Source organism: Rattus norvegicus, chromosome 3, assembly GCF_036323735.1.
Source record: "Rattus norvegicus strain BN/NHsdMcwi chromosome 3, GRCr8, whole genome shotgun sequence".
Taxonomy (NCBI): Eukaryota; Metazoa; Chordata; class Mammalia; order Rodentia; family Muridae; genus Rattus; species Rattus norvegicus.
Window position 1 is genome coordinate 159,775,117 of NC_086021.1, and position 25,970 is coordinate 159,801,086.

Here is a 25,970-nt window from a genome sequence, read left to right on the forward strand (position 1 = left end):
GCTCTACCCAGAGGTCTTTGCGCCCTCGTGCTATGCCCTCCTACATACTTCGCCAGAGACATTGCGCCCCGGGTGCAGCACAGACAGAAGAGTTCCTGGTACAGATTTCTAACTGCCGTCATCATACTGGAGGCAGTAGGAAAGATGTCTGCCATCACTACTGAGGAAAATGCACACTAGCTGGAGGTGCAGAAGGGCAAAGGGACCCTTTGTTTTCCAAGCAGATTAGGATTAGGAAGATGAATTTCTGTAGACCTAAAATGAGTTAAAATGAATTCTCTATCGTATGAGAAATTTGTGAGTTTTAAGGTACTGCAGTGAAAGAGGAGTGATTGCCGCCACGGACTTGTGGAAACCTAAACTTACTTGCTATGAATCTTATGCCGCATCAGAAAGAGCTCTGTATTCCAAGTAGATGATTTGGGTTCTGTGGAAGAGGGAATTCGATTCTGCGTGAGAGAAAGTGAAATACGGACAACCAAGCAGAGAAAACAAAGTCTAGTCCTCATCTAGTATTGCTTACTAAGGGCTGAGATACAGGTAAGCAGCATAAACTCATGAAGTACACACCATCAGCACTTCCTTCTGGCGTTACCTTCCGGGAATCTTTATCCTCAGAAAGGTTTGAAAGACCCAGACATATTGTTATGGATTACCATCATAAAGTGACAGATTTGGAATCCTCAACTATGTTTTGCCTACCAGCACTTGGATAAAGACTGCTGTCACAGCATATTTCCAAAGGCTTGGAGGCAGAATCCTGGGCTGACACTCAGGGAAGTCCAGAGAACATAATGTGGGCATGACCATGGGAACTGGCTTGTCCTGCCTGGTTCTTCCTTATAACACCTAAATATAACATACTTCCAATGAGGTTAACACACGAACAGTGCTTTGAGTAATGCCTTATGCCTCCATGACAGGACCTGGGAAAGCTTACTCATTTGTTTCAGTTTGTCATGCAACCACCTGACTAGTGTGGCCACCAATGCATCACTTTGGGATGCTCCTCTGATAAGGACACAGGTCCTAATATCCATTTACAATTTAATGCCATGAAGAGCTTATTCTTATGAAATTGACAAGGGTACAAAAAGACTTGCCGTTTTTCTCTACTTGTAGTAACAAAAGGACTGTTCTCTTTTGCTTCAAAGGACAGCAGTTTGGTATAAACGTTCATGATTATTGGGGAGGGTATATTTGTCCCTTTTTACTAATAAAAATATGTATTTACTTAGAAGCATTCAGAATGTCTACAAAACAGCCACATTTTTTTTTCACAAATACAGAGTGCTATTCGGTTAACACAATAACAATTATCTTTGTATAATCTGCATCAGAAACAACTGTAGATGAACAATAAAATAAAACCAGGACAAAACAAACAAACAAACAAAAACAAAATCAACAGCTGTCCTCATATATAACTAATTTGTGTTGTTCACCAACAAAAACCTGCTTTAAATTTCCATACCAATTTACAACCCCCAGACTATACCAGGCAAGTCTAGTGGCTATTGAAACTGCATCCAGGACAGGAATAGCTACAGACACATTTGGTAGTGTGTTAACTATACAACAAAAGACACTGTACAGTTTAAAAACAAATGTTACAGAGCCTAACAGTTCAATTTTTTTCATTAAAAGAAGTGAGTTGTGTACAGGGGGGTTAAGTGCTTTGCAGACAAGAAAAACAATGAAGCTACAACCAACTTATTCATCAACATCATCTTCATCTTTGTCTTCCTTTTCTTCCCCCTCTTCCTCCCTCTTCTTCCTTTTCCTTTCCTTGCTCTTTTCAGCCTTGACAACCCCTTTTTTGCTGCAGCAGGGTTTCCATTAGCTCTGTAGGCAGCAATATCTTCCTTGTACTCCTTCTGCTTGCCGGCCGTCTCATAGGGCTGCTGTCATTGTACCGGTGTTGTTCTACATCTATCCTAGTTTCTTTGCAACATCACAAGTAGATAAGTGACAGTGCTTGCCTTTGATTTTCAGGCAGTACTCAGAACAGAACAAGAGGAAGGCCGAAGGAGGCCTCCTGGGTGCATTAGGGTCCCTGAACTAGTTTTTGGTCTCCCCTTTGTGGGGAATGTAGGGTTTCATTTCTCTCTTATAATGAGCCTTGTCGGCCTTTGCCCTATCTTCAAATTTCCCCTTTTCTTTAGCAGACATAGTCTTCCACCTCTCTGAGCACATCTTGGAGAACACCAAAAAGTTGAAAGAAGCATCTGGGTGCTTCTTCTTGTGCTCTCCCACCACATTTGCACAAAGAATGTATATGAGGAAATTTTGCCTCTCGGCTTCTTAAGATTTCCTTTCTCCATGTTTAGTTCATTTTTGTCCTTGAGGCACAAAGTCAGCCAGTGCTCGTCTGGCTTTTGCTTCAACCGGCGCTGTCTCTGTGTAGCTCAATGTACTGCAATGGCTATCTCTGCCTTTTCATGTGATTTTATGACCAAGCAGCCATGTTTAGAAGTATGTTCAAAGACTAAAGATAATGTGTGAAGAAGGCCAGAGTACACAAAAATGCAGGAATACACTCAGAATCCTTGGCTGGTACCAGAAAGAGAGAAAGAGGAGCAGGAGGAAGAAGACAAGGAGGAAGAAGAAAAATTACTCTTTTGTAAAATGGGACTGTGGTGGTTTGAATTAAAATGGCCCCCAAAGGCTCATAGGGAGTGGCACTGTTAAGTGATATGGCTTTGGTTGAGCACATCTGGACATGTTAGAGGATATGTGTAAATAAAGGTGGGCCTTAATGTTTCACATGCTCAACTCAGGCCCAGAGACCCTCTCTCTTTCTGCAACCTTCCAATCCATAATTAGAATTCCCAGTTAAGTCTACAGTACCATGTATGCCTGTATGCCAACCTGTTCCCATCATAATAATAATAATGGACTGCACCTCTGAAATATAACCCAGTCTCAATTAAAGGTTTTCTATTTTGAGTTGCCAGGGTTATGGTTCCTCTTCACATCAGTAAAAGAGTAGCCGAGATGGAAGTTGGTACCACAGACTGAGTTACTGCTATGTTAGGACTGACCATGCTTTGATTTTGAGGAATAAGGAACACTTTGGGGCTTTGAACTAGAAGAGCGAATTAACAATTCAAGCAGGTTTAATGGGTCATAGTAGTAGGATCGTGGAAGACAGTGATGTTTGGGTTATTGAACCAGTGAGAGATGAGCACAAGAGGATTCAGAGGAGAAATGTAATATAGGGCCTAGAAAACAATCTTGTGATATTTTTGCTAAGAACTTTGCTGCTTTCTATCCTAAAACAAAATGATATACCTTCTTCTCAGCACCTCCTGGTACCTTTTCTAGAACTGTCCATTTATTTCGTCACAAAACAGGCTTCAACAGATACAAGAAGATTGACAGAATCACATACATCCTATTAGACCACCACAGATTAAGGCTGGTCTTCAGTAACAACAATAATTACAGAAAGCCCACATATACATGAAAACTGAACAACACTCTACTCAATGATCAGTTGATTAAGGAAGAAATGAAGACAGAAATTAAAGACGTTTTAGGATTTAATGAAAATGAAGGAAAAATATACTCAAAGTTATGGGACACAATGAAAGCAGTGCTAAGAGGAAAACTCATAGCTCTGAGTGCATCCAAAAAGAAATTGGAGAGAGCATACATTAGCACCTTGACAGCATACCAAAAATTCTAGAACAAAAAGAAACAAAAGCACCCAAACAGAATAGAAGGAGGGAAATAAACTCATGTCTGAAATGAAGCAAGTAGAAACAATAAGAAGTATAAAAGGATCAACAAAAAACAGGAGCTGGTTCTTTGAGAAAATCAACAAGATAGATAAAACCTTAGCCAGAATAACCAGAGGGCACAGATAGTGTATCCAAACTAAAAACCAGAAATGAAAAGAGAAAGATAACAACAGAATCTGTAGAAATTCAGAAAATCATAAGATCCTAATACAAAAGCCTATATTCAACAAAACTGGAAAATCTGAAGGAAACATACAATATTCTAGACACATACCAGGTACCAAAGTTAAATCAGGATAGAAAAAACATCTAAACAATCCAATAACTCCTAAAGAAAAAGAAGCAGTTATTAAAACTCTCCCAACCAAAAAGAGCCCAGGACCACTTGGATTTAGTGCAGAACACTATCAGACCTTCATAGAAGTCTTCATACCAATACTGTCCAAAGTATTCCACAAAATAGAAACAGAAGGAACACTACCCAGTATTTTCTATGAAGCCACAATAAGGCTTATATGTAAACCACACCAAGACATAACAAAGAAAGAGAACTTTGGACCAATTTCCCTTATGAATATCGACACAAAAATACCCAATAAAGTTCTTGCAAACAGAATCCAAGAACACATCAAAATGATCACCCATCATGATCAAGTAGGCTTCATCCTAGGGATGCAGGGATGGCTCAATATACAAAAATCCATCAATGTAATCTACTATGTAAACAAACTGAAAGGAAAAAACACATGATCATCTCATTAGCTGCTGAGAACGCATTTGACAAAATTCAACACCCCTTCATGATAAAAGTACTGGAAAGATCAGGAACTCAAGGTCCACACTTAAGCATCATAAAATGAACATACAGCAAAACAGTAGCCAACATCAAACTAAATGAAGAGAAACTTGAAGCCATCCCACCAAAATCAGGGACTAGACAAGGTTGCCCACTCTCTGCCTGTTTATTAAATATAGTAGTCAAAGTCCTAGCCAGAGCCATCAGACAACAAAAGAAGTTCAAAGGGATACAAACTGGAAAGGAAGAAGTCAAAATATCAATATTTGCAAATGATAGGATAGTATACTTAAATGATCCAAAAGTTCCACCAGAGAACTACTAAGCCTGATGAACAACTTCAGCAATGTGACGGGGTATAAAATTAACTCAAACAAATCAGTAGCCTTCCACTACCCAAAGGATAACCATGCTGGAAAGAAATTAGGGAAATGACACCCTTCACAATATCCCCAAATATCAGAAAATACCTCCGTTTGACTCTAACCAAGCAATTGAAAGATCTATATGACAAGAACTTCAAGTCTCTGAAGAAAGAAATTGAAGACGATCTCAAAAGATGGAAAGATATGCAAAGCTCATGAGTTGGCAGGATTAACATAGTAAAAATTGCCATTTTTGCCAAAAGCAATCTACAGATTCCATGCAATCCCCATAAAAATACCAATTCAATTTTTCATAGAGTTAGAAAGAGCAATTTTCAAATTCATTTAGAATAACAAAAAACCCAGGATAGTTTTATCCTCAACAATAAAAGAACTTTTGGGGGGATCAACATCCCCAATCTCAATCAGTTTTACAAAGCAATATTGATAAAAAAACTGTATGGTATTGGTACAAAGACAGGCAGGTTGATCAATGGAATAGGGTTGAAGTTCCAGTAATGAATGACATACCTATGGTGATTTGATCTTTGACAAAGGAGCTAAAGCCATGCAGTGAAAAAAAGATAGCATTTTCAGCAAATGGTGCTGGTTCAACTGTAAGTCAGCATGTAAAAGAATGCAAAACAATTCATTCTTATCACCCTGTACAAAGCTTAAGTCCAAGTGAATCAAGGACCTCCACATCAAACCAGATACAGTCAAAGTAATAGAAGAAAAAATGAGGAAGAGCCTCAACCACATGGGCACTGGGGAAAATTTCTTGAAGAAAACACCAATGGCTTATGCTCTAAGATGAAGAATGGGACTTCATAAAACTGTAAACCTTCTGTAAGGTCAAGGACAATGTCATTAGGACAAAATGGCAACCAACAAATTGGGAAAACATCTTTACCAATCCTACAGCTAATACAGGGTTAATATCCAAAATATACAAAGAACTCAAGAAGTTATATTCTAGAAAGCCAAATTACTGTATTAAAAATTGGGCACTGAGTTAAACTAAGAATTCTCAACTGAGGAATATCAAATATCTGAGAAGTACCTAAAGAAACGTTCAACATCCTTAGTCATTGGGGAATACAAATCAAAAGAACCCTGATATTCCAACTCACACCAGACAGAATGGCTAAGATCAAAAACTCAGGTGAAAATAAATGCTATCATGGATGTGGAGAAACAGGAACCCTCCTCCATTGTTGGGATTGCGAACTGGTACACCCACTCTGGAAATCAGACTGGACATTCCTCAGAAAATTGGCATTGCACAACCTGAGGACCCAGCAATACCTCTCCTGGGTAGATACCAAAAAGGTGCTCCAACATACAACAAAGACATATGCTCCACTATGCTCATAGTAGCCTTATTTATAATAGCCAGAAGCTGGAAAGAATCCAGATTCTCTTCAAAAGAGAAATGGATACAGAAAATGTGGTACATCTACACAATGGAATACTACTCAGGTATTAAAACAATGACTTCATGAAATTCATAGGCAAATAGATTGAACTAGAATATATCATTCTGAGTGAGGCATCTCAATTGCAGAAAAATACATAGGGTATGCACTCATTAGCCCAAAAGTTTGCATTACCCAATATACAATCCACAGACCCCAAGAAGTTCACAAGGAAGGAAGACCAAAATGTGGATGCTTCAGTCCCCCATTAAAAGTGGGGATAAAAATATTCATGGGGAAATATAGAAAAAATGTTGGATCCAAGACTTGAGGACTGGCCATTAAGAGCCTGCCCCATATGTATATGTGGCCCATACATATATTTATATTTATACAGTCACCAATACTAGATAATATTGATCAATCAAAGAAGTAAATGCTGACACGAGCCTAATACATCTGTCTCCTGAGAGGCAAAGTCAGAGCATGACAAACACAGAGGCAAATGCCAGCAGCAAACCATTGTACTGATAACGGGGTCCACGTTGGAAGAATTAGAGAAAGGATTCAAGGAGCTGAATGGGCTTGCAACCACATAAGAACAACGATACCAACCAAACAGAGATTCCAGGGACTAAACCACTACCCACAAAGGGACAGACCCGTGGCACCAGCTGCATATGTAGAATAGGATGACCTTATTGGGCACCAATAGAAAAAGAAGCCCTTTGTCCTGCCAAGGCTGGACCCTCCACCCAGTGTAGAGGAATATCAGGGTGGGGTTGTGGAAGAGTGGGTGGTTAGGAAGAGGGAATACCCTTTCATAAGAAGAGGAGGGGAATAGAATAGGGCGCTCATGCCCAGGAAACTGATAAAGGGAATAACATTTTAAATGTGAATAAAAATAGACAATTAATAAACTGGAAAATAAATTGGAACCAACATTGGCACCGAAGAAAGGAAATGGTATTGAAGGTAGGAAATAAGTTTTACATAATATTTGAGAGTCGTTCCTAGACAAGGAACTATAAAATGCATAAAAGTATATACTAGTAAAAGTAAGTCCAAATACTAGGACTCTTACGAGAGTCATTGTGTGCAATGTAAACACAGAAAGCTAGTGGAGCTACTGAGTTAAGGGTTAACTTGATTCTTTCTGGCCACAGCCTGGCAGCTTTGCCCATGTCATTTATCATTAGAGCTTCACAGGAAAATAAAAGTAGCTGACCTTGGAGCTCTGAGCTCTGAAGTATAATAAGTCAAAGTTTAAGTTTAAATAATGGTAAGTTTGAAATTAATATTATCCTGGCCACAAGGCTGGGAATGAGGGAAAATTGAAACTATAGGGAACAATTGTAGTTCTTAATTGTTTGTGGTTATTCTTTTGAATTTGATTTGGCAATGATTATACAATGTCCTTTTCTATCTGCTTTTGGAGTGTCAATAAAAGGCTGGGGCAAAAGAAAGGCTAGAGAGCAAGTGAGAGAGCAAATGAGGAAGCGAATGAGGAAGCGAATGAGACAGCATGTGTGAGCATGTGCAAACATGTAAGGAACAAGTGGAGGGAGGGGAACGACTGGAAAATGATGTGTACATGTGATTTTGTGTGTGTGTGTGTGTGTGTGTGTGTATGTGTCTGAGAGAGAGAGAGAGCATTTTAGAGTGAGTGAAGAGAGAATGTAAAGTGTGTATGAAGATTTTGTGTGAGAGTGAAAGAAGAGTGAGTGTAGTGTGTGTGAGAGATGTGTGAGTTCTGTATAAACTGTGTGTGTGAGAATGAAAGGGTAATGAACAGAGGTGTGTGTGCATGTGGGAGTTCTAGAAAAGAAAAGAGCAAAGGAAAAGAGTAAGAGAATGCAGACTGTGTGCAGCCTCAAGCTGTAGGTCACCATGAAAGAGAGAAAGAGAGCAGAGAAAAAGAGAAGAGAGTACCTTTAAACCTTGAAAAAATGCCTATCAGTTTGTACCACCCAAAAAACAAAGCAAAAACAACAACAAACCAGTTTTATTTAAAACTGGGAAGTATCCACTGTCTGACAGGTACATACAATTTTACTGGGCATTTTGTTTTTTTAACATTAGTTTTTCATTTGCCTAGATTCCTACTAACACTATTATTCTCCTTCTTTGCTGTGATTCTCTAACAGATTTCTTATGTAACTGTATAGAATTCTTATTAAATCATTCTAATTGGCTCTTCCTTGTGTTATTGATATATGTGTATTCATGAATGTAACAAATAATTTCCTTAACCATGAAAATATAGAAAAGAGTAGAATCAGGGAAAGAAGAGAGAGAGAATAAGAAAGCGAGGAGGGGTTCAAACAGCCCTTTTCATAGTAAGCCATACCTAACTGGTAACGCCAGGTAACTGCTAGGAGGAGCCTAGAAAGAATGTTAACAAGCTCTGTGTCAATGATGCAGATAGGCCCAGTCCAGTTCTTCCTCAGACCTGTGTGGCTCCACTAATCTTAGAAAGACACTAGCATCTGTGGGCCAGGATACTCTTGCTCTCTGCCTTCCCTTCCTCCCCAAAGTCACTCATGCTGGTCATCTCAGAGTCACTTCTGCTCTATAAGTTGCTACTTGATAACTTTAATTTTGTTAATGATATGAATAGTAATGTGAATATATGATATGCAGGATACCAGATATACGGCTCCCAAAGGAAAGAATCACTGTCTTAGAGGACATGCCTGACCTCCTGAACCAGATGTGTGGGCTGAGCTGCCTAGCAAAGGGCCTCTGGACCATGGAGTGAGCACAGTACAGGAGTCTGTTCTCCATGAAGGCAGCTGAGGTTTGACATTCTACAGAGAAACCATGAGACAGAGCAGAGGGTGGAATCTGATCAGTCCCAGAAAGCAGACCCTGTTGTACCCCACACTCTTCTCAGCTACTTGTCTTCTGGCCCACCTCCTACCTATGGCCTCCATTTTCTACCCTTCCCACCAATCTTCCTCACCTTCCCTCTCTCACACACCACAAATACCCAGTGTACGTTCTTCCCAGATCCTGCAGAATGAAGCTGACCTTCCACGACAGGGAGCGAGTTACTTAACTTTCAAGATACCATTACAAAATGCTGATATAAAGCAACTTTAGAAGGAAGGGCTAATTTTCACTTACATTCTGTGGGCAGGGGCCAGCACAATGACAGTGAAGTGAGGTCACATTGTGTCTCATCAGGATTCAGAGATCAGACAGAAAGTGGAGACTGTCATAACTTTTTGTATGAATTCATTTATTCAACCTCTTTAGATCCTGCTCACAGCCTTCTCCCACCTCCACCCCCCCCCCACTGCATGTCCATCCTCACACAGATGTAATATCTCAAGGTTCACCTCCCAAGACTCATTTCCTCCAACTGGGCCCCGCTTCTTATAGTGCTACCAACTGGGGACCACCTGAGCCTTAGGGACATCTGAATTCAAGCCACTGCAGGGAGGGGAGAAGCAGTATGAGTGCTTACCAGGTCTCTCTCTGGTGAGTTAGGGATGCCCAGGTCTGAATGTTTTGTTCCTGAAAGCTGTATCTTGAGACTCTGCCCCAGAGTGATGGTCTCAGCAGATAGTACCCTTGTGTGCCATTAGATCATGAGTTCAGAGCCTCCTCCCTGGGGTTTACTCCACTTACATAAGATGCCCCATGGGGTTGGGGAGAGAGCTTAGTCAGTAAAGTACTCGCTGCACAAGCATAAGGTCCTGAGTTCAATTCTCAGCAAGCACATAGAAGCCAAGTGTAGTAGCTTTACTTAGCCCCTATAATTTCAGCACTGGGGTATGGAATATGAATGAAAATGGCTCCCACACACGCATAGGAAGTGATGATATTGGAGATGAGGCCTTGTTGAAGGAAATGTGTCATGGGGTTGCACTTTGTGGTTTTAGACACTCAAGTCAGACCCAGTTTCATTCTCTCTTCCTGCTACCTGCTGATCCAAATGTAGACCCAGCTCCTTCTCCAGCATCTTGTCAGTCTGTGTGTCACCTTACACCCCACCACGGTGTAATGGACTAAACCTCTGAACTCTATGCTAGCACTAATTAAATGTTTTTCTTAAAAATAGAACATATTATTTAAATGACTAATTAATAGCATGACTAATGAGTTCTTTCATTTTGTATTTTGGACCTAACAGAGCCTTCTCTCTTTATCAGAATTTGTAAGTTACCTGGATGTGAAAACACAATGCCAGGATCTTTCCCCTGGTTTCTACCAAATCTATATAGTAGCAGTTGTGCATGGGAGTCCCCCAACAACTTGAGTGGGGGCTCTCCTTAAAGCTGTTGCCTCTTTGTGGATCCAATTCCCCTAACAAGAAGCCCTTGATTGGCCTCTGTGGAGGTGGATGTGCCAAGACCTGCAGACAATTGATGTGTATGAGTAGGGAGATGGAAGGGGAAGGTGGGCTCTACCCTCTCAAAATAGAAGGGTTAGGGGGCCTGAGTGAAGGGGGTTTCAATGGGTGAGAGTGATAAGGATGTAAAGTGAATATAAAATGAATGAATAACAAACTAAAGAAAAAACAAAGCTTGTTCAACTTAACTTGACACACATGAACTTTCACACTTCACATATATGAACATATAAGGACCGCATGGGATTCCAGTACTGTGAAATGTGGACACAAGCCTCTATCCAACACCCAATTGATAAGAGTTTACAGAGTAGGCAGCTCATTGCTCCCAAACCCCGTGGGAGAGAGAGCTCACCGACCGGACAGGTGGGCACTCATGAGACTGCAGAGCGGGAGAGACCACCAATACTGCCCACCCCTGCCCACATCCCTTGTCCAAGAGGAAACTGTATACTGCCTCTGGGAACTGGTAGATAAGGGCACTGGAGCTGCAGGAGCCCTGCGCCCGAGACACTGCCGGAACCTGAAGGGACCGGATCAACAGTTATCTGCACCCAAATCCCGTGGAAGGGAGAGCTAAACCTTCAGAGAGGCAGACACGCCTGGGAAGCCAGAAGAGACTACACTCTGCCCACATTTCTGACTCCAGAGGAAAACACCAAACGCCATCTGGGACCCTGGTGCACTGGGGCTCCCGGAAAGGGCGGCGCAGATCTTCCTGGTTGCTGTCCTCACGGAGAGCTCATAAGCAACACCCCAAGAGCAAACTTGAGCCTCGGGACCACAAGTAAGACCAACTTTTCTCCTCCAAGTGACCTGCCTGGTAAACTCAGGACACAGACCCACAGGAACAGCTGAAGACCTGTAGAGAGGAAAAACTACATGCCCGAAAGTAGAACACTCTGTCCCCATAACTGGCTGAAAGAAAACAGGAAAACAGGGCAACAGCACTCCTGACACACAGGCTTATAGGACGCTCTAACCACTGTCAGAAAGAGCAGAACAAAGTAACACCAGAGATAATCTGATGGCGAGAGGCAAGCGCAGGAACCCAAGCAACAGAAACCAAGACTACATGGCATCATCGGAGCCCAATTCTCCCACCAAAGCAAACACGGAAAATCCAAACACACCAGAAAAGCAAGATCTAGATTTAAAATCAAATTTGATCATGATGCTGGAGGGCTTCAAGAAAGACATGAAGAACTCTCTTAGAGAAACGCAGGAAAGCATAAATAAACAAGTAGAAGCCTATAGAGAGGAATCACAAAAATGCCTGAAAGAATTCCAGGTAAACACAATCAAACAGTTGAAGGAATTAAAAATGGAAATAGAAGCAATGAAGAAAGAACACAGGGAAACAACCCTGGATATAGAAAACCAAAGGAAGAAACAAGAATCCGTAGATACAAGCATCACCAACAGAATACAAGAGATAGAAGAGAGAATCTCAGGAGCAGAAGATTCCGTAGAAATCATCGACATGGAAAATATCATCCTGAGTGAGGTAACCCAATCACAGAAAAACACACATGGTATGCACTCATTGATAAGTGGCTATTAGCCCAAATGCTTGAATTACCCTAGATGCACAGAACACATGAAACTCAAGACGGATGATCAAAATGTGAATGCTTCACTCCTTCTTTAAAAGGAGAACAAGAATACCCTTGGCAGGGAATAGGGAGGCAAAGATTAAAACAGAGGCTGAAGGAACACCCATTCTGAGCCTGCCCCACATGTGGCCCATACATATACAGCCACCCAATTAGACAAGATGGATGAAGCAAAGAAGTGCAGGCTGTTAGGAACCGGATGTAGATCTCTCCTGAGAGACACAGCCAGAATACAGCAAATACATAGGCGAATGCCAGCAGCAAACCACTGAACTGAGAACAGGACCCCCATTGAAGGAATCAGAGAAAGGACTGGAGAGCTTGAAGGGGCTCGAGACCCCATATGAACAACAATGCCAAGCAACCAGAGCTTCCAGGGACTAAGCCACTACCCAAAGTCTATACATGGACTGACCCTGGACTCTAACCTCATAGGTAGCAATGAATAGCCTAGTAAGAGCACCAGTGGAAGGGGAAGCCCTTGGTCCTGCCAAGACTGAACCCCCAGTGAAAGTGATTGTTGGGGGGAGGGCGTTAATGGGGGGAGGATGGGGAGGGGAACACCCATAAAGAAGGGGAGAAGGAGAGGTTAGGGGGATGTTCCGGGAAACCGGGAAAGGGAATAACACTCGAAATGTAAATAAGAAATACTCAAGTTAATAGAAAGAGAGAAAGAAAGAAAGAAAGAAAGAAAGAAAGAAAGAAAGAGAGAGAAAGAGAGAAAGAAAGAAAGAAAGAGAGAAAGAAAGAGAGAAAGAAAGAAAGAGAGAGAGAGAAAGAAAGAAAGAAAGAAAGAAAGGAAGGAAGGAAGGAAAGAAAGAAAGAAAGAAAGAAAGAAAGAAAGAAAGAGAGAAAGAGAGAAAGAGAGAAAGGAAGAAAGAGAGAAAAAACAGGGAAAAAAGTTTACATAGTAAAAAGATTAGTTCTCTCCAATTGAGCATCAGTGGGTTTACAAAACATGTTTAAGGGTAGACACAATTCCCAAAACTAGGCAAACAATGCAAAACAAATTCAGTGGAACATAGGAATCCCTGTTTGCTTGCTTGCTTGCTTGTTTCACAATTCTTAGGTTAAGGTTTTCTGGTTGGGGTTTTGTTTTTCCTTTAGTTTCTTTTTAACTTATGGGACTTTTTCTTACATACATTCTTTGGGTCTGTGTTTGGGTAGGTGGTTGTTTTGCATACGAATGTGTGTGTCTCCACATCTGTCTGTGTTTCTTAGGCTTTTTCTTAGCTAATGTTTGTCCATTTGTTTTGTCCCACTGAGATGTTTTAATTTTGTCTTACTTTTTTATAATCATCTTATTTCTTTTTTAGATGGCTGCTTGTTTGGGGAAGATAGAGAGATAGGGAATGGATTTGATTAATGGGAAGGTTGGCAGGACCATGGATGAGCTGCGGGATTTTGAACCACAATCAAAACACAATGTGTAAAATAATCTATTTTTAAATTGTGTATTCAAACTAATTTGATCTCAACACTGTGCTTTATCTAGGTTACAAATTCACCCCTGGCCACTATCTTAAAAATATGAAGAATGACTCTCAAGGCCAAAGACAAGGGATTTTAGATGAACACTGTTCTAGGACTGGAGGTGAGACACTCAGGAAAGGAGGAAAGCAAGGCTGTCTGCCAGGAGCCATTGCCAAGATGTGGTGCACTGTGCTCAGTGGTGCTGCTCTAGGGCCTGTTAGGGCTTTCCTGACAAGACCATGGCAGGTATGTTGGTCAGCACATCTGTCCACTCAGGATTTGTTCAAGTCCAAGAAGAGCAGTACTTCTCTGATCTCTTCATATGAAGATGCTCTAAAGCCTGTCAGAGGGAACAAGAGTGCAATCAACTATGTACTGCCTCTAAGAAAGGCACATTCTTCTAGGTGTCGGGTCTAGAGTTTCAGTCTCACCCTCACGTGTATCTTCCATAATGCTGTGGTCATTCCTGTGTAAAGGGTAGGAAAGAGGATCAGAAATCAGAGCCTGAGTTCCTAAACACTATTTGCACTTCAGCCTTACAGCCAGGACAGAATTTCTGGATAATCCCAACTTCTGAATGATGAAAAAGTATAGAACTACTATTTTAAGGTTTCTGCCTGTCACCTGCCTGACCAGTTTCTTTCTACTGGTCACAGCAAAATCAGCTTTAATATCAATAAAGCCCTTTTTGCTCAGTCTTCCTTTGCTCAGTGATTTCTGCTATAGCTTTCAAAGCACTGTTGTTGTTGTTGTTATCATTAATCATTCTGTTTCTTTACATCTCAGATGTTTTCCTACTTCCCAGTTACCCCTCCACAAACACTTCCTCCAACATCTGCCCTCTCCTCAGTCCCCTTTCCCTCTGTGAGTGTACTACCCCACAAACCACCCTATCAAACCCCATTGCTCAAGCATCTCCACATGCTGGGGAAACAAAGTGCCACAGGACCAAGGGCCTCCCTTCCATTGATATCCAAAAAGGCAATCCTCTGCTACCTATTTATCTGGAGCCATGGATCCCTCCCAGTATGCTCCTTGGCTGGTGGTCTAGTTCCTGGAAGCTCTGGAACTTCCTGCCAGCTGATGTTCTTTCTATAAGATTGTAATCCCCCCCAGCCCCTCCAGACCTTCTGCCAGCTCCCCACCACAGTTCATAAACTCAGTCTGATGGTTGACTCCAAGCAGCCACATCTGCATTGGTCAGTTGCTGACTGAACCTCCTGAGGAGCCACCATACCAGGTTTCTGCTAACAAGCACCTCTTTTCAACAGCAACAGTGTTGGGGTTTAGTGTCTGCAGACAGGATAAATGCCCAAGTGTGGTAGTCCCATAGTGGTCCTTCCTCCATTCCGTGCTGTAGTTTTTGTCCCTCTCATTCCTTTGTCTGCAGACAGGATAAATCCCAGGTATGGTGGTCACGTGATGGCCCTTCCCTCAATTTGTGTTCTATTTTTTATCCCTGTCATTCCTTTGGACAGGAACATTTCTGGGTTAACAACATTGAGATGGGTGGGTAACTTTCAGTATATAACGGTCCAGTGCAATCTGTGCTGATAATATAAAGATTAATAGATAGGTTATTTTGTGTTGCATATATTATATTTGGTGACTATATAATATGGGATAGGTTCCTGTTTACAAAGAAAGTCAGTTAACTGGTGAGACCATCTGCTCTGAGATGTGAGTGTTCTCTGGACTTCCTAGATACACCTGATTCTTGAGATCACCAGATGAGAACAGGTGACTAAAGTAAGTTCAGCAGTACACTTATGTGACCCCTTCACACTTGTTTATATTTGTCATAGAATGGTGTCCACAGCAGTCTGAATATGATGGGACATATTCTTTAATAATTGTATTATCTAAAATCAAATTGTGTTTTAGGGTAGTAAGTGCAAGAATGGGCCTGACAGTAGAATGTGTACTATGTGTAGGGAACATACCCTTTTCCTATTACTGTTTATATGTTTGTGCTACATGGCTGATTTCCAAGTGTGTTAAAGGTATCTCACTTCTGAGGCTGGCAAGGAATCTCAGTTAATAAAGATGCTTGGCAATCAGTCTGGCGAGAGGAATTTGATCTTTTGAAACCATGTAAAGGTGGAAGGTAAAACAAATTCCATAAAATCATCCTATGATTTTAAGCATCTGTCATGGACTATTTACACCCTTGAACGTACTTTCCAACCACACACTATGAACACCCAACTACAAGAGGATATAAGCACAGACACAGATACATATAGAAAAGAACAAGCACATGGAGAGAAATAAAATCAAGGCTTTCTGTTGATGACTCCACAGTTAAGGGCCCCTGCATCTAATCTAGGTGACCTCTGTTCAGACTGACTCCCACAAGTTGTACTTTCACCTACACATACACAAAACCCATGCTGCATATGACCACCACACACAGACAATGCTATTGTACAGTGTATATACATAAGTAAATGGTTAACAAATATGTTCTATTGCCAAAGGGAAGGAAAACAAAATGAAGTCAAAAAATGCTCCATGACACAGGCCTATCTGCTCACTGGTCAGCAGCAAAGGGGTTTTCCTGTCATCAGATGGCATGATCTTTCCCTTGAGAAAGTAGACCCTTTCTGTCTCTAGTCTCTGTATATATTCCACATGGGAATACAGTACTGTTAATATGGACAATATATGGAGCCATGGCTCAGGGCATTGACTTTTCTTGCAGAAGACCTGTGGTCAATACCAGAAACACACATACAAATCACAGCCATATATAATGTCATTTCCAAAGAATACATTGCCATTTTCTAGCCTTGCAAGCACAGCATAGTCAAGGACACTCACATGGAAACATGCAAACAACACATACACATCAATAATAAAAATAAATGTTTCAAAACGACCTGTAGGTTTTATTCTGGGTAGTAACTTTCTTCTGCTGAGCCCTGTTGGGCAGTCCACCTCTACATTAAGTCAATCAAAGTCTCAACTTTATAATAAATTCAAAAAATGTTGGAGATTTCTTCAATTTCCTTTTCTTGTGGGGTCGTCTAAGAAACTTACCTTATGTTTCCTAAAGTCCTGTGTCTAGGGTATTTACTTTCATTGTTTCTTTTTGTGATTGACACAGGGGCCACTTCATAGAAAAGACTGACATGGAACTGGGTATAAAATTCAGACTGCCCCAAGCTTATTCATTGCCTTTTTCTGTCCCTCAGTTGGACAGATACAGACAGGATAGAGCAGATTAAAAGTGGATAAGGGCATGTTTATTAGGGAGCAGTTGTCAGGTGGGTTCAGAGATCTCACAGGGGAAAAAGAGGGAAGTCACACTTCTAGGCTAAAGCAAGGCAGGGAAGAGGACTTACGGGTTTTGGGGTGGTGGTGACTTGTAAGGTAGGAGCTGGGATTATGTTTAAACATGGTCAAAACCAGAAACCCTGTGTAAGTATTCCTGGGTGGGCTGCTGGAAAATAAAGAGACTAGACTTGATGATATGTTGCTCTGGAGTTTGCTGCAACTGACAGGAAGTTGTCTCTGTGGGGTTGGGGGTTGGAAAGGAGTGCACATGGTGTTTAGCAACTTGTGAAGGGAATGAGCCTAATACTAATGATCTTCCTCCCTCCTCTTCCTAAATACTGGCATTACAGATGTGGGACACCAGGCTTAGTCCTTTAAAGTGTGCTATATTTTGTGCTGTGCCTTTCCCTACACAGAGTGGAACTAGAATGGAGTTTGCGTGAGACTTATCTTTTGAGACACAACACAAGTGACTAATCACCCCAGATATAGAGCAAAGGACAGAACAAAGAATAGATAGAAACAAATTCCACCATGGTGAACAACGAGTTTTATTGGGGTTAATTACAGAATTATAGGGGAAAGGTTACTTACAGAAGTAGAAATCATTCAAAGACAGACTTATCACAAAGCACACCAAAGCACAGGTGAGATCTCACAAACGCTGGGACGTGCCAGCACACTGTACAGACTATAGAAATCACAAGTGTGGGAGTGTTCTGTGAGGTAGCTCAGTTAATTGGAGCATATACAAGTGACTCCATTAATCTACACCTCTTCTGGTCAGTTCAGCTACGTTCTGTTTCTGCAAGGCAGCTGATCTGATCTGAGAGTCTTTAAAGCTTGCTTTGTCTGAAAATCTTCTTTGAAGGCTTGCTTCATTGGAAAAACTCTCAGCAACCAGTATTGTTTACTCTTGAGAGGGTTGCCCTATTGAATCTGGTCAGTTCAGGGACTTTCTGAAGCTCATTTTCTTGGTTACCTTCTGGCATAGGAGCTTCCCTGTAGGGTGTAAGGGTTCAAACACCCAGGAAACAGCTGGATAGCACTCTACCCCCATCCTGGGGCTCTTAAATTCTTTCCACCACCTCTTCCACAATGGTCCCTGAACTTTAGAAGGGAGGGCACACTTATCAACCTAGGGCTAAGAATTAGGCCACTGTATCAAAGCAAAAGTCCCTTGATCTCAAGGGTTTCACTGGTGGTTGAGTTGATGCTGACAACTTTGGCAATCTATGGCATTAAAAACACACTTGTTTAGAAGGCAGTATGATAGGAACATCAAATCCATCTAATAAAAAATCGAAGCTGTTGCCCATTTTGACCCATGACCAGCAAATCTAAAGATTTTTGTACAGACTTGCATTACCAGATATAATCCCCCGTGTTATGGTGTGGGCCTTTATTCCAATCAGAAGACTTTTGGACCTATTCTTCTTAACCTAGCCACTACAGAATGAAAGGAACATCCGGTTTGGCTTGTCACTAATTTAATCAGCAGTGTTCATAGGTAAACAGGAATGTTGTTGACATATCTGTACTAGGAACCTGAATGGCACCCTCTGGGACTATGTCTGCCTACCAGCAGGGTGGGAGTTTCCAGTTAAGTCCCAGCTTCATTTCCTATGTCCTATACTCAAAGAATTGTCTTCACCAAACAGTGTTTTCCTGTTTCTTCCGGCATGTAACCAGCATCAGTAGCAGCAGAATGTATGCTCTGTGGGTCCTCAAGTCTTTTCATGGCCAACAACTCTCAGGTGGGTAGCCAATCAATTGCACTGGGTTTTCATTTAGTCACCACATGTCTTCTAGGAGTATCATTTTCTTTTATTTATTTCGTTCTTTAATTGGATTTTTTATTTGCATTTAAAATGTAATTCCCTTTCTCATTTTCCCGGACATAAGCCTCCATCACATCCCCCTCTCCTTCTTCTACTAGGGCCTTCATACAAATGAGTTACTTTCCTACTTTGTGGGGAGCAGGTGTAGCAGCAATCCCAAGATGGCGCCCGGGACTGCTGCCGAGTCTTACGACTAGCACCTGAAAGTAAGCCATGCCCCAATCGTGAGAGCTGCGTAGCCGCACCATGACTATAGATCAGGCCATGTGACGTGGACCTATGAATGGAGGTTACACAGACTGGACGGTTGAGGCGGTTGAGGGAGGTTATAAGAGAGTGGGCTCGGGGGCTGGATGGAGACATTGTTGCTGCTTGCAGACAAAAAGGTTCCTGAATAAACTGCTTTGAGAAGAACATCGTGGTATCACTCCTTTCCTGCTGGTCGGGGTTGGAAGTGACAAGTGGTGGCCCATACGGGGAAATTCGTTCAGAACTCATCGCACTCAGGGTGGCTAGCTGGTAAGTTCCCAGGTAAGTGGGACGAGTTAAATTCTCCGATTGAGACAATAAGGTTCCAGGTTTTGGGATGAGGGTTAAGTTCTCGGATTGAGACAATAAGGTTCCCAGTTTTGGGACAAGTTGCACCAAGCGCAAAAACAGAAGTGTTGTCAGCCACAGTAGATGATTGGGCTATTGTGAGGTGCTGTTTTCAAGGTAACATTGATAATCATTTTCCCAAGGATCCAATATTGCAATTGATTACAGCTCATCCTGTGATTTTTCCTCATATTACTTCTAAACATCCCTTAACGGATGCTCTGCTCATCTTTACAGATGGTTCCAAGACGGGTTGTGGAGCATATGTAGTTGCAGGAGCAGCACCAGTTACTGTACAATTTCCCCCTGCATCACCCCAAATTATTGAGTTACAAATTGTGATTAAGGTGTTTGAATTATTTCCAGGCCCTTTTATTTTTTTTTTTTTTTCGGAGCTGGGGACCGAACCCAGGGCCTTGCGCTTGGTAGGCAAGCGCTCTACCACTGAGCTAAATCCCCAACCCTATTTTTTTTTTATTAACTTGAGTATTTCTTATATACATTTCGAGTGTTATTCCCTTTCCCGGTTTCCGGGCAAACATCCCCCTCCCCCCTCCCCTTCCTTATGGGTGTTCCCCTCCCCACCCTCCCCCCATTGCCGCCCTCCCCCCAACAGTCTAGTTCACTGGGGGTTCAGTCTTAGCAGGACCCAGGGCTTCCCCTTCCACTGGTGCTCTTACTAGGATATTCATTGCTACCTATGAGGTCAGAGTCCAGGGTCAGTCCATGTATAATCTTTAGGTAGTGGCTTAGTCCCTGGAAGCTCTGGTTGCTTGGCATTGTTGTGCATATGGGGTCTCAAGCCCCTTCAAGCTCTTCCAGTTCTTTCTCTGATTCCTTCAACGGGGGTCCTGTTCTCAGTTCAGTGGTTTGCTGCTGGCATTCGCCTCTGTATTTGCTATATTCTGGCTGTGTCTCTCAGGAGCGATCTACATCCAGCTCCTGTCAGTCTGCACTTCTTTGCTTCATCCATCTTGTCTAATTGGGTGGCTGTATATGTATGGGCCACATGTGGGGCAGGCTCTGAATGGGTGTTCCTTCAGTCTCTGTTTTAATCTTTGCCTCCCTATTCCCTGCCAAGGGTATTCTTGTTCCCCTTTTAAAGAAGGAGTGAAGCATTCACATTTTGATCATCCGTCTTGAGTTTCATTTGTTCTAGGCATCTAGGGCAATTCAAGCATTTGGGCTAATAGCCACTTATCAATGAGTGCATACCATGTGTGTTTTTCTGTGATTGGGTTACCTCACTCAGGATGATATTTTCCAGTTCCAACCATTTGCCTACAAATTTCATAAAGTCATTGTATTTTATACCTGAGTAATATGTAGATGTACCACATTTTCTGTATCCATTCCTCTGTTGAAGGGCATCTGGGTTCTTTCCAGCTTCTGGCTATTATAAATAAGGCTGCGATGAACATAGTGGAGCACGTGTCTTTTTTATATGTTGGGGCATCTTTTGGGTATATGCCCAAGAGAGGTATAGCTGGATCCTCAGGCAGTTCAATGTCCAATTTTCTGAGGAACCTCCAGACTGATTTCCAGAATGGTTTTACCAGTCTGCAATCCCACCAACAATGGAGGAGTGTTCCTCTTTCTCCACATCCTCGCCAGCATCTGCTGTCACCTGAGTTTTTGATCTTAGCCATTCTCACTGGTGTGAGGTGAAATCTCAGGGTTGTTTTGACTTGCATTTCCCTTATGACTAAAGATGTTGAACATTTCTTTAGGTGTTTCTCAGCCATTCGGCATTCCTCAGCTGTGAATTCTTTGTTTAGCTCTGAACCCCATTTTTTAATAGGGTTATTTGTCTTTCTGCGGTCTAACTTCTTGAGCTCTTTGTATATTTTGGATATAAGGCCTCTATCTGTTGTAGGATTGGTAAAGATCTTTTCCCAATCTGTTGGTTGCCGTTTTGTCCTAACCACAGTGTCCTTTGCCTTACAGAAGCTTTGCAGTTTTATGAGATCCCATTTGTCGATTCTTGATCTTAGAGCATAAGCCTTTGGTGTTTTGTTCAGGAAATTTTTTCCAGTGCCCATGTGTTCCAGATGCTTCCCTAGTTTTTCTTCTATTAGTTTGAGTGTGTCTGGTTTGATGTGGAGGTCCTTGATCCACTTGGACTTAAGCTTTGTACAGGGTGATAAGCAAGGATCGATCTGCATTCTTCTACATGTTGCCCTCCAGTTGAACCAGCACCATTTGCTGAAAATGCTATCTTTTTTCCATTGGATGGTTTTGGCTCCTTTGTCAAAAATCAAGTGACCATAGGTGTGTGGGTTCATTTTCCAGGCCCTTTTAATTTGATCTCTGATAGCCAATATGTTGTTAATATGTTACAATGTTTGGAGGTGGTGGGCAAAGTTAATTTAAAATCTACCATTGGAAAATTGGTTCTAGCATTACAAGACTAATTTTGTGTAGGTCTTCACCTTTTTTTGCACAACCTATCCATGCTCATACTGGATTGCCTGGACCCCTAGCTGAGGGGAATGATATTTAGATAAAGCCTCAAAGGCATGCATGGCCTTTTTCATTGCTTCACCTATTGCATTGGCTCGAGATTTTCATTCAGATTTTCATGTTAATTCAAAGACCCTGTCATCCTGCTTTAATATTTCTCGAGCGGAGGCAAGGGATATTGTAAAAATGTGCCAAACATGTGCCTCATTATTGCCTCAGACTGGAGTGGGAGTCAATCCACGCGGGTTGCGCCCTCTACACCTATAGCAAATGGATGTTACCCACTTTCCAGAAGTTAAAATATCTTCATGTTTCCATTGATACAGCTTCTGGAGTTGTTTTTGCCTCTCTACATACAAGAGAGAAGGCACGTCACATGATTGCACATTGCTTTGAAGCTCAGAGTGCCTGGGGGCAGCCTAAAGAATTGAAAACTGATAATGGGCCAGCTTATACTTCTGACTCTTTGACGTCCTTTTGTAAAATGATGGGTGTTCGATTGACCCACGGATTACCCTATAACCCTCAGGGTCAGGGCATTATTGAACGAGCCCATCCCACTCTAAAAGAATGTTTAATTAAACAAAAGGGGGGAATTGCCCCCGGTGGCTCCACCCCTAGGGAAAGATTAGTCATTGCTCTCTTTACCTTGAATTTTTTAAATGAAGATAAGCAGGGTCGGGTTGCAGCTGAGCGTCATGTCAACCCTGATGTTTCTCCTAAGGGCATAGTGATGTGGAAGGATGTTTTAACTGGTTGTTGGAAGGGCCCTGACCCAGTGTTGGTCTGGGCAAGAGGGTCTGTTTGTGTGTTTCCCCAGGATCATCGGCAGCCGCTGTGGGTCCCAGAGAGGCTGACCAGAGCGGTCCAAGATGAACAGAAGGAGGATACTGTGGATGTTCCTGTTGTTGCCGATGCTTCCTGCAGTGATGGCTGAAGACCTACGCTGAGGACTTTTATCTGTATTTCCCAAACCCCTGCCACTGCATTTGGCACAAGTGTTTCCCCAGTTTTTCTCTTCTAATGCTTCGTTACAATTACCCTTTTTGCCATGGGATGGAGAAATAGCGCCTGTCAATGATTCATTGCAGCTTCAGCTGAAATGGTAATCAATCAGCTGCATGGTTTGACATGCCTATCAACAGTTCTACCAAAGCTAATGCCACATGGATTCTAGGGGTGTCGCCTGCCAGTATTTCTAAAGGCAATGATACCATGCCTTCCCAACCTAGATGGGCTCCCTTTTGCAAGGGTACCCGTGAGTCACTTCTGCCATGGACTGGGTGTCAGGCTAGAAAGGCAACATGGGCTGTAAAGAAGTATTTTACCTTTTCTCCTTATATTAGCAAAGCCCATAATGGCTCATTTTCAGGGTATAATTGGACCTATCAGAATCCTGCTCAGGCAGTAGCTAGTAATCCTTTCAATGTGTGGTTGTTATGTGGAGTGAATGGTATTTACACAGATATCTCTCCTCTGAGCATGTTAGAGGGAGGGGATTGGGGTAATGTAAACTTTCATTGGAATGGATCTGTAGGGTTTGAAACCTGTTTCTCAACTTGCTTATGGGCTTAATGTTTCCTTTAAGGCTACACCTGTCTTATGTGGCCTCCTTTTGTGTTTATTGTACTGGTTCGGGAGCTTAGACAATATATCATCCATCTCAACTCCACCTGTGTGGACGTATCTTTAGCTCTAGGACTGGCTGATTGGATCACCACAGCTGCCTCTCAGCTAAAAGAATGGGCAGGACTCACTGGACTCACCCTGTGCCTGATTCAAAAGGCATCCTGGCCTTTTGGTGCATTTGCCGTATGCGGTTTCATCAACGCAGAACTCAAGCCTTAATGATTCAGGTTTTTGCAGCAGTGGAGACAGGACAGTCTCCTTAAGTGTGGCTTGGTATGCTAGAGAAGTAGTCAATGACGGGTAAGACTCCCTGGGCATGTCACCAACCTAAGACAGGGATCAAATCTAAGCTGTTTGTCTCCCGATGACGGGTAAGGGGTATTGCTGCAGGGAGCAACCTAAGACAGGCATTCTCTCTGCCAAAAATATAAAGAAGGGGGAGATGTGGGGAGCGGGTGTAGCGGCAATCCCAAGATGGCACCTGGGACTGCTGCCGAGTCTTACGACTAGCACCTGAAAGTAAGCCATGCCCCATCGTGAGAGCTGCGTAGCCGCACCATGACTATAGATCAGGCCATGTGACGTGGACCTATGAATGGAGGTTACACAGACTGGACGGTTGAGGCGGTTGAGGGAGGTTATAAGGGAGTGGACTCAGGGGCTGGATGGAGACATTGTTGCTGCTTGCAGACAAAAAGTTTCCTGAATAAACTGCTTTGAGAAGAACATTGTGGTGTCGCTCCTTTCCTGCTGGTCGGGGTTGGAAGCAACACTACTTTTTTCTTTCAGTTGGCCCAGCCCCACTAGGACTGTAAGATAGACAGAATTACACATGTACATGGGTGGCTCTTCAATAGTTTGCCAACTCTGCAAAACACTTAAATATTAGCTTGTGTCATCCCTATAATAAAATATTTTCCAGAGGATGGGCAGGACAAGAACATGTCATGAACCACATCCCCTAACAGAGGGATTACAAAAGTGGCCTTATGGAAACATTCAGAGTGTCTCTTTCATCTGTTATAAGAAAGGGACAGGGGATTCCAGAAATTCACAACCTAGAAAATACTAAAGTTGAACATACACATGGTCTAACACACCATGGAAAATTTCTATCCACTTATATCAGTATCAGTTCTTCCACAGATTAAGGTAGGTGTAAAAGATGGACAGAAGCTGGTAACTGAACTAGCTCACTGTAATGCTCAGTCATTTCCTGAGCTGTTATATTTTTATATCCTGGAGCTCTTTGATAGAGCCTTCTACATGTTTCTATCCATCACCAACTCAGAAGGTCTGACTTAATATGTTAGACCTACTCAGGAGCAAAGGGACAGATGACTGTGTTCTTGCCTGTTCTACCTGCTAGGTTAATATGTATGTGGAGTGCTTGGATTAGCACTGCAGCTGTCTCATATAGCTTTAGCTCAACAAACTTCACTATTTCAGAGTTGATAGCTGAGCACGATCTCCACACCTATCATGAACTTTTCCAAGAAGGAAATATACACTCCTTAGTCCTTGGGAATATTTGCCTCGGACCTGATCATCTTCACCTGAATTTTTCTATCACAGATGCTATCTGCCAACTAGTCTTCTAGATTTAAAGCAATACAGAAGCCCTTTAACACAAAATTTGGCGTTTCAGCAGTATTTTTCTTGTTATTGAGGGATAGAAAGCCCGCTTGACATGAATCAAGCTATCTTTATCTTAGAGGAACCCTCTGCTTTTCCATAGTCTTAGCTTGGATTAGGTGCCCTCTCAATTTCTAGACACTTTCCTTCTTCCTCTAAATCATTCAGATCAGCAAAAGCCTTAACTATTTTTAAAGGTGCAGCAAGTTTGTTAATGGTCTGCACTAGCCTGGATCTGTCCACCAGATAAAGCATTTCTTTTAGGATTCAAAAAATAAATTTAATTATCCTGGGAAATGAGAGCCAAACAGTTTCTTTTCTTCTGATTTCCTACTGTAACTTCTGTCCCTCTCTTTTGGTCTTCCATCCCCTGGTACTGATGGGGACATAACATGGAGTTAGCCATGTGCTTCTAATGGATTTGACCTCCCAAACCATTAATGAGTTGTTTCCCTCATACTGTCTCAGGTTACTTTTTGCCTTAAGGAATGGTGGAAAGTTATATTACTCAGTTTTCCTTCTTCCCCAGCACTCACAATGATATTTGATTCCTATCTTATCCTATAGCACCATGAGTTGGGTGGCACCAGGCTCTTTTATTCCTTGTTTATCAGCCTTCTTTTTTCCAGCAGTTTACATGCTGAGTATTTTCTGATGACCCCAAATTCTTGTAAGGTTCCAATGGTAGGGAGTTTATTGCATGTTGGATTAAAGATTTTTCTCTCTTTTCCTACTAAAGCTTGGACTTGAAG

At 42.1% G+C, this 25,970-nt stretch overlaps 2 long non-coding RNA genes across 3 annotated transcripts in view; one reads left to right on the top strand and one right to left on the bottom strand.

Moving 5' to 3' along the window:
* The window catches only part of LOC102555661 (uncharacterized), a 40,630-nt gene extending 30,619 nt beyond the window's left edge, over window positions 1-10,011 (bottom strand). Inside the window, exons 1-2 of the long non-coding RNA XR_591776.4 lie at window positions 9,798-10,011; window positions 367-427 (exon numbers count right to left, since the gene is read on the bottom strand). This is a non-coding gene — a long non-coding RNA (uncharacterized LOC102555661). The remainder of the gene's footprint in view (window positions 1-366; window positions 428-9,797) is intronic.
* Window positions 16-24,309, top strand: LOC134486180 (uncharacterized). 2 transcript variants are annotated; one of them, XR_010064985.1, is made up of 3 exons: window positions 16-540; window positions 13,797-19,425; window positions 22,775-24,309. It is a non-coding gene; the product is annotated as an uncharacterized LOC134486180 (long non-coding RNA). The 2 variants fall into 2 exon arrangements; XR_010064984.1 differs by lacking the exon at window positions 16-540 and having other exon boundaries at window positions 11,817-19,413.
* The last annotated feature ends 1,661 nt before the right edge of the window (window positions 24,310-25,970 follow it).